Source organism: Oratosquilla oratoria, chromosome 13, assembly GCF_046742065.1.
Source record: "Oratosquilla oratoria isolate Oo_2021 chromosome 13, ASM4674206v1, whole genome shotgun sequence".
NCBI lineage: Eukaryota > Metazoa > Arthropoda > Malacostraca > Stomatopoda > Squillidae > Oratosquilla > Oratosquilla oratoria.
The window spans coordinates 11192028-11199527 of NC_134789.1; the positions used below are offsets into that span (position 1 = coordinate 11192028).

The following is a 7500-nucleotide window of genomic DNA, read 5'->3' on the forward strand; positions in this document are numbered from 1 at the left end:
AGATAAACATGTCCACGAGAGAAAAGGCCAAACTGACAACACTGAAGAGATATTCTCGACACAAAACCCTCCATCTATCTCATGGACGTCTGTGGTGCTGCATTCACAACGAGAAAACATAAAATCAACAACAACGATGAAAAAAAGTAGCCCTTCAAGTCTTACCATGTTAGCCTTGATCTCTACACAAGGGCAAGGGCAAGGGTGAGGGGCCGGTCTGTGGTGGCGGAAGAGGAGGAGGAGGAGGAGGAAGAGGAGCCGAGGAAGAGTTTTAAAGAGCGTACCAGAAAGACGAGAACGTAGAATTTTCCAAATTGATCAGTTTTCTAATTTGAGATTATTCCCTCTAATCTGATAAGAATACGTGACTCGGATCCGTAAGGGTGAGTGCCTAAAGTCCCTAAGATAGTCCGAAACTTGTGCAATCCGTGCCCTCGTACAGAAGGAGGAGTAGGAAGAGGAGGAGATGACATCGTTTAGCCCAAGGGAGATGTTGCTGTCGAGGACTAGGTTGAGCTATGACTCAACCCGGGCAAGTGTCTCCGGACCTGCCTGTGGGAGGAGGAGGAGGAAGAGGAGGAGACAAGGAGAGGTCTGCAGGCCTGGCAGGGCGTCGTCGACACGACGGAGGTCAAGCTCCAGGTCATGTTCAAGTCCTTTTTAGGAAGTTGGCCCGGCCGTTGTTGGCCCGTTGGTGGCCCTCTGTTGGTCCGCTTTGCCCAGTCGTTGGGCCTTCGTTTACCTTCCGTTGCCCCGTTGTTGGCCCGGCGTTGGCCCGCTGTTGGTCCGGCGTTCCTTGAGTGGAGAGAAGTTCCTGAAGAAGAATGGGTTGGAGATGAGGCGGTACCGACAACGTCATTTATCATTCTTTCGAGGAAAAGGGGCGGGCGCAACACACACATGCACACACACACACACACACACACACACACACACACACACACACACACACACACACACACACACACACACACACACACACACGACTCGCTGATGTTAGCGTCGATGACTCACAACGATACAGACCCGAGATCAAGACCCGTAGGTTCTCTATCACTCCAGGCCGTTACTGTCCCCTTGAGAGAGAGAGAGAGAGAGAGAGAGAGAGTGTGTGTGTGTGTGTGTGTGTGTGTGTGTGTGTGTGTGTGTGTGTGTGTGTGTGTGTGTGTGTGTGTGTGTGTGTGTGTGTATTTACTTAGTTGTATTATACGGGAAGAGAGCTATGCTCGTGGTGTGTGTGTGTGTGTGTGTGTGTGTGTGTGTGTGTGTGTGTGTGTGTGTGTGTGTGTGTATTTACTTAGTTGTATTATACGGGAAGAGAGCTATGCTCGTGGTGTGTGTGTGTGTGTGTGTGTGTGTGTGTGTGTGTGTGTGTGTGTGTGTGTGTGTGTGTGTGTGTGTGTGTGTGTGTGTGTGTGTGTGTGCGTGTGCAAAACAATGTGAATAATTATTTCCCTTTCAAAAAATCAGTCATAGTCGAAGAGTTGCAGATCGTGGCGGCGATTCTCATCTGTTGTGAATTTGAATCCCTGGAAGAGGACTTCAGTTAAGGTATCCTAAACATCCCAAAGAACATCCCAATAATGTATCAAATATTTGTATGGAGTTAACTTCCCTTAGTTCCTCATTAATCCTCCCAGGATATGACTTAAAGGTCATTTGACATTAGGTATATTCGAACAAACAAAATTTGTAACCGAAGTCGTTTCTGCTCGAACGAACTTGGCCGTTGACGACCATCGTGACCCGAAGAAGCGATGACGTCATGGCGTTCAAGTGGACGCGGTAGAGGGCGCTCAACTTTGAGTTATAATAATAATAATAAGTTTGTTTGGCAATGAATCACATACATGAAATGCAGATAATGTAAAGAACACACAGTTCGAAATAACAATTACAATTTCCGAGGATAATACAAAAAACACGTAAGTTCCATTGTGGTCCTTCCGATGAATTCAGTCAACTGGCGACAATCAAAATAGACAACGTTGACCAATGGTGAGCTGTGATACATATGCCAGAGTAACAATAAGTACTTAATGGCTCAATGCATACCCACCGTTCTATCCTTGTGGTGAACGATACAGCCTTTGCATCTCGCAATGGTACTTTCTTTGCCTCAGAACAGTACGACCACGCCTTGCCTTGGCTATCCAAGTACTTAGGGTGAAGGTGGTGTCTTTTGTCGTAGATAGAGAAGGCGAAGGAAAGTTGTCTTCATAGGAGATTGCCCGGAGAAACCGCGAAGGGGACTGGAGATGGCGTGTGGATGAAGTAACGCGCTCCCTGGCGTGTTCCCCCAGTTGATGACGATGATTTAACCGCGGCTAAGCGACTCCTGGCGTATGTCCCTGAAAAAGGTAATCGAGATTTTATCGTTGTAAATCTCTCCCGAAGACTCAAGGAACCGAAACATTTCCGTCAAGAGCAAAGAAAAATCAACAAAGAAATAAATCAGTCAATAAGTAGATAAATGAATAAATAAGATAAATAAATAACGAAATACAAACAAATAAAACGATCAATAAATAGATAAATTAATAGATAAAATAGATAAATAGATAAACAATGAAATACAAACAAATAAATCGACCAATAAATAGATAAATGAATAAATAAAATAAATTAATAAATAAATAACGAAATACAAACAAATAAATCGATCAATAAATAGACAAATGAATAAATAGAATAGATAAATAAGTAAATAACGATATACAAACAAAAAACCAGCCAATAGTAGATAAATGAATAAATAAAAAAGATAAATAGATAAATAATGAAATACAAACAAATAAATCGTTCAATAAATAGATAAATGAATAAATAAAAAAGGTAAGTAAATAAATAACGAAATACAAACAAATAAATTGATCAATAAATAAACAAATGAATGAATAAAATAGATAAATAAATAATGAAATACAAACAAATAAATCGATCAATAATTAGATAAATGAATAAATAAGATAGATACATAAATAAGCAATGAAATACAGTTTACTTCGAAGCAGGATGGAGAAGACCTACACTCCCGTAGACTTCACTACGTATGTAGGATGTGAGAGAAAGTATTACCAAGGACAGTTCCCCCCCCTTCCCCCCTCTTCCCCCCTTCCCCCCCTCTTCCCCCCTTCCCCCCTCTTCCCCCCGACTCCCCCGTCTCCCCCTCCTTCCGCTCTCCCACCCCCGCCCACCTACGCAAAGGCCCCAAGGCGACGTTGGAGTCCCCTAAGGGCCTCTTTCAGTCCCTGAAATCCTTCAGGAAGGTTTCAGCTACTTCAGCACTTCAGAGGAATGAAATCGCTGTGTGGTTTCATGATGTTTTGTTAAATGTGATTATAGGTTTTATGATTACAAGGAACGGAGCTTTTCCTTCTCCCCCCCCCACAACCCTCCTCAGCTCCCTTTAACCCACACCTCATCTCAACCCCCTTTAACCCCCTTGTCAACTTCTTTTGACCCCCCAACCTCAACTCCCTTTAAGTCACCCTCCTCAACTCCCTTTGACCCCCTCCTCAACTCCCTTTAACCCCCCTCCTCAATTTCCTTTAGCACCCCAACCTCAACTCACTTTAATTCCCTCTCCTCAACTCCCTTTAACCACCAACCTCAACTCCCTTTAACTCCCAACCTCAACTCCCTTTAACCCCCTCCTCAGCTCCCTTTAACCTCCCCTCCTCAACTTTCTTTAACCCCCAACCTCAACTCCCTTTAATCCCCAACCTCAGCTCCCTTTAACTCCTAACCCCAACTCCTTTTAACCCCATCCTCAACTCCCTTTAACCCCCTCCTCAACTCCCTTTAACCCCCTCTTCAATTCTCTTTAACACCCCAACCTCAACTCCCTTTAACTCCCCTTCCTCAACTCCCTTTAACCTCCAACCTCAATTCCCTTTAACTCCCAACCTCAACTCCCTTTAACCCCCTCCTCAGCTCCCTTTAACCTCCCCTCCTCAACTTTCTTTAACCCGCAAGCTCAACTCCCTTTAATCCCCAACCTCAGCTCTCTTTAACTTCCAACCCCAACTCCCTTAAACCCCATCCTCAACTCCCTTTAACCCCCTCCTCAACTCACTTTAACCCCCTCTTCAATTCTCTTTAACACCCCAACCTCAACTCCCTTTAACTCCCCTTCCTCAACTCCCTTTAACCCCCAACCTCAACTCCCTTTAACCCCAACTTCAACTCCCTTTAGCCCCCTCCTCAGCTCCCTTTAACCTCCCCTCTTCAACTTTCTTTAACCCCCAACCTCAACTCCCTTTTATCCCCAACTTCAGTTCCCTTTAACCCCCAACCCTAACTCCCTTTAACCCCCTCCTCAACTCCCTTTAACCCCCGCCTCAATTCCCTTTAACACCTCAACCTCAACTCCTTTTAACATCCCCTCCTCAACTCCCTTTAACCCCCAACCTCAGCTCCTTTTAATTGCCTTCCTCCACTCCCTGTAACCTCCGCCCTCAAATCCCTTTAACCCCCCTCCTCAACTCCCTTTAACTCTCCCTCCTCAATTCCCTTTAATCCTCAACCTCAGCTTCCTTTAACCCCCTCCTCAACTCCCTTTAACCCCCTTCCTCAACTCCCTTTAACTCCTCACCTCAACTTCCTTTAACCCCCAACCTCAACTACCTTTAACCCCAACCTCAACTCCCTTTTAACCCGCTCTCATCAACTCCCTTTAACCCCCTCCTTAACTCCCTTTAACTCCCAATCTCACCTCCCTTTAACCCCCCTCCTCGACTCCCTTTCATCCCCCACCTCAACTCCCTTTAACCCCACCTCCTCAACTTCCTTTAACCCCCAACCTCAACTTCCTTTAACCCCACACCCAGTCTGCATAAACTGCGCCAAGTCTCTTTCAATGAATAAATAAATAAATAGATATAAATGAATATAGATAAATAAATAAATAAACAAGGTCAATGTTTCGAGAGATCATTTGGTCGAGGTCCCAAAGGACCTTTTTCAACTTTTCATTTCAAACATCAATTCTGATCTGAATAGAGTCGTTCATCCCCGCCAATGTAAATGAATAAATAAATAAATAAAAATAAATGAATAGGTAAATGATTACTTGAATAAATGTATTAATAGATAAAAAATAAATGAGGGACAGCCGTGATAACAAATATGTTATAATGATACATACATACATACATATACCAAAGGCTTTTTCCCCCTCACACGGGGTGGTAGCCAAAAAGAAAAAGGCTTAGAAACCACTCCCACCCATTCCATCCCCCACATATTCCACTCCCCTCCACCCTCCTCCCTCCCTCTCATCTTGGCACCTCCTGGATGACGGGTCAGCCCTGCATCCCGTAAAGTTATAATGATATGATATATAAATATATTTTATAAATCAATAATTAATCAAATAAATAAGTATTTGTATGGACAAATAAAGAATAAGTAAATAAAAAATCTTCATGGCAACACAGTATTATTACAATGAAACCTACGACGTCGTTTTATTTTTATATCTTGTTTTATTTTGGTTTTACGACGCGAAATTTAAATTCAGCTGATGCTCGGGGAGGGGGGGGGAGCCTACAAGAAGGATATCAAGTAGTCTATGGTCAGTTAAAATTTTGACTTCCCCAAACATGTATACAAGATGAATATATATATATATATATATATATATATACATACATATACACATACATATACACATACATATATATATATATATATATATATATATATATATAAATATATATATATATATATATATATATATATTCTGTTAGTCCAAAGATTTTTTCATTTCCTTGGGAAGGTCAGTCCGACGGTTTCCAAAAATATTAAATTGTTTATCTTAGTAAGAAAAAAAATAAAATCATATCATAGTCTCATTTTTATAAATTCTCGTTCAGGACTGAACGCTGGCCTCTCCCTTCTTCCGCCTTCCTATTTAGAGTTTCTCTGACAGAGGCTCATGATATGACAGAATAAAAGAAAATAAATAAATACTGAAACAGATTACGCGGTTGTTCAGAACCCCGCCCCCTTGATGACGTAGATCCTCAAGACGCCCTCTGATTGGCTACATGATTCAGAGTAACCAATCACGCAAACTTTTCCTTCTTCGTCATCAGGGGTTCCAGTGTTCTGATGAAATCACCAGTTTTATTTGATGATAAAAAACGATCAGTGTTTTAAAAAATAAACTAAGAGAATAAAGATCTATGAGGGTAAAAAGATAATTAGTGTTGGTAAGTGAATGTTGGATTTGGAGGTGGTTCGAGTCCTGTCTGGCTGTAAGCGAGTTCGCTTGAGAACAGGAACTCATAAAGTGGTACCGTCTTTGCCTCCTCTGAGAGGGAAAGTTCCTGAAGTTAAACGACATGACGTCATGACGTTAAACGTAGTTTTAGAAATGTCAGTGGAAATAAGAAAGTAGAGATTTAGACGAAAATAGAAAAAAGATGCAGGAAGAGGAAGAATACAAAGATAGATACGCATTTCTTGAAAGATGAGGCAAATAGATTTATATTTCATTTTCTTTTTTAACTTTACAGAATGCATGAAATGTCCGATTGTTGTTGAGACGCCAAATGTGGAAAAAATAAATAATCAGGAAAGCCCATTGCTAAGTAGACGGGAGATGGGTAGGTAAGTAGATAGGTGGGCAGGTAGGTAAGCCGATTTAGAATAATACTCGAATAATGCTGGAATACTCCGAAACAAGTAAATAGTGAAAAATAAATTATCATTATTATTATTATCATTATTAATATTATCATTATTATTATTGTTATTATTATCATTATCATTATTATTATTATTATCATTATTATTATTATTATTATTATTATTATTATTATTATTATTATTATTATTATTATTATTATTATTATTATTATTATTATTATTATTATTATTATGATATGAATATGCTCTAATGTGGTATTTAGAATGTTAGTCAGAAGCGGATAAGCGCTGAATTCAAAGATTTTTTTTTGTCTGACGTGCAAATGCAAACTCAGTCGATGACGTAAACAAACAATCAGATGAAGAGTTTAGACATACATATCGTTCAAAGAGGATAAGCATGGACGGTATCAAATGCCACTCCCTGTATGTCTGCGCGCATATGTATAAGAGAGAGAGGGACAGAGAGAAGAGAGAAAGTTTGCAGTTGTGAACCTATTTCCCTTTTCGTTTGTTATATGTTAGCATCTCTCTCTATCATTTTATTTATCTATGTCTATATGTATCTGTCTATATATATATATGTCTATGTATATATATATATATATATATATATATATATATATATATATATATATGAGAATAAAACACGTGAATAAAGATTCTCCTGTTTTCTATATTATTATATTTAAGTTATTCTTTGTTGTGACACTATGTACTTTGAAAATGTCTTAATAGACGAAAACGTTCAGTATTCCGATCTTTATTTTCCTCGTGGTTACAAGCATATATATATATATATATGAGAATATAACCCACTGTGCTGAAGAGAACCACAGATAG

The 7500-nt window shown here is 40.2% G+C and overlaps 1 long non-coding RNA gene across 1 annotated transcript in view; it reads right to left on the minus strand.

Moving 5' to 3' along the window:
* The window catches only part of LOC143032115 (uncharacterized), a 41418-nt gene that overhangs the window by 1574 nt on the left and 32344 nt on the right, over positions 1-7500 (minus strand). Inside the window, exons 2-3 of the long non-coding RNA XR_012967075.1 lie at positions 2060-2351; positions 1-814 (exon numbers count right to left, since the gene is read on the minus strand). The exon at positions 1-814 is cut by the window's left edge and continues 1574 nt beyond it. This is a non-coding gene — a long non-coding RNA (uncharacterized LOC143032115). The remainder of the gene's footprint in view (positions 815-2059; positions 2352-7500) is intronic.